The sequence below is a fragment of the Theobroma umbraticum genome, unplaced genomic scaffold (genome assembly GCF_002168275.2).
Source record: "Theobroma umbraticum cultivar Fairchild unplaced genomic scaffold, ASM216827v3 scaffold_106.0, whole genome shotgun sequence".
Lineage (NCBI taxonomy): Eukaryota > Viridiplantae > Streptophyta > Magnoliopsida > Malvales > Malvaceae > Theobroma > Theobroma umbraticum.
The window spans coordinates 1,005,296-1,007,238 of record NW_018397276.1 but is presented as its reverse complement, the minus strand read 5'-3'; positions in this window follow the sequence as shown (position 1 = coordinate 1,007,238).

The following is a 1,943-nucleotide window of genomic DNA, read 5'->3' as shown; positions in this document are numbered from 1 at the left end:
TTTCTTGTCCTCCAAAGATGTTTAGGCTAGATATTTTCATATTTACTTTTACTTACACACGGAGTTTAGGTTAAGTAGGCTATTATAAATAGTACCTTTAGGAGTCATTGTAAGACAATTAAATCAAGTTTGTCGAATCAAGCAATTTACTTTGTGCTTAGATCTTAGGTACTTTTTTTTCTTTTATTAGAGTAATATTACTTATTTATTCTCCCCAATCTCTTTCTTCATATTTGCTTACTTTACGTTTCTGCGCCAATCATCCAGAATCCTCATTTAGGCTTGCTGAGCCTTACAAACACGAGACTATAACGTCACACTGAACTTGGCTAAAGCTTCAAGCCCATGACAGTTTGTATCAGAGCAACGCTTTCCAAAGCTAGGTATCATACAGTTTGAAGATTGAGAGAGAGAATGACATCAATTGGTGATCAAACCACATAACAAATCCTAACTTGGAAGTGTTCTTAAGATAGTTGGAGAAAAACTATCTCAAACACACCCACGGCGCTTGTGGGGAACTTGATGAAGACTTGTGGTGGAAAGAGATCATGAGGCAGCGAAGTCATTGCCTAAATCAAGTAGGGAAGAATGTATCGATCTTCAAATCCGTGATTAGTTCAACCCGTATGGATTGTCGAGCTAGTCCACAGACAAGGGTCCATCAGCTGTCGCCTTGGCAGCCAAGCAAAATATTTTAAGGCAACTATAATACTTTCCAAAAATAAAGTCCCCTTTGTTGATTACTTGCTCATTAAGGAGGCATAGTTTTAGGACTTTACTTTTTTTGTACTTCAAGGAAATCTAGATTAGATACTTTCATATTTATTTTTACTTGCACATTAAGTTTAGCTTAAGTAGGCTATTACAAGTAGCACCGTCAGGAGTCATTGTAAGGTAATCAAATCAAGTTTATCGAATCAAGCAATTTACTTTGTGCTAAAATGTTAAGTACATTGTTTTTCTCTCATTGAGCAATAATACTTATCTATTTTTCCTAATCTCATGCTTCATATTTGCTTACTTTACGTTTTAGCACCAATCATCGAGAAATGTCGTTTAAGCTTGCTTAATCTTACGAATACGAGACTATAGTATTACAAAACTTGGCTAAAGTTTCAAGCTCGTGACATAATGGACAAAATGAAGCATCCGTACACTAGTTCAAAGGTCAAATTCTAACTTTCCTTTCTAAAGAGACAAATTCAATCTGTATTAGTCTACAAGGCCTAAAATGTTAGCCCAATATGCTTAGGCCACAATTTCCAATGTTATTTTAATCAAAATTGAATAATACTATTCAAACAATTTTCAAAATTCACTGTATAATTCTCTAATAGAAAGTTGATAATTAAGTAATCAATCAAGAATTAAGTAAAATATATTTAAAATGGTAATGATTAGATAGAAAGCTTGTGAGGAAATAAAGGGGCTAATAAAAATAACTAAGAAAACTTTCATATGGCTAAATAAAAAAAAAAAGCATCTAGGGGCTAAAGTAGGATTTGAAAAAGCCAAGGGGCCATGGCTGCCATTAGAAATATTTTATTGTCGCTTACTCTTTTTGCTGCATAAATACCTGTATGACAAGCTTTCATATTTTATAATTTTCTCCTCCTTCAAAGGCAATGAAACTTTTACTAGTTTAGGTTACCATAGATTTTGCCAATAGTTTTTCATAAAATTGGCTTCTGTAAACCTCGATACATCACATCTTTACGATATCACATGGTATTTTATGTTGAAATTCTCCATGTTTATTGATGCTGGAATGCAAAAACTAAAAAAACCTTTGTAGCTGTCATACCAAGTAAAAAAAAAAATTTTCTATTCTCAAAATAGAAAATTTTGAAGAGTTTGAAGTAAAGAATGGAAGATTTTGAAAGCTAGTGAAATTTAATAGCTGGACGACTGAACCTTCTAATTAATAAATTGATAAACAA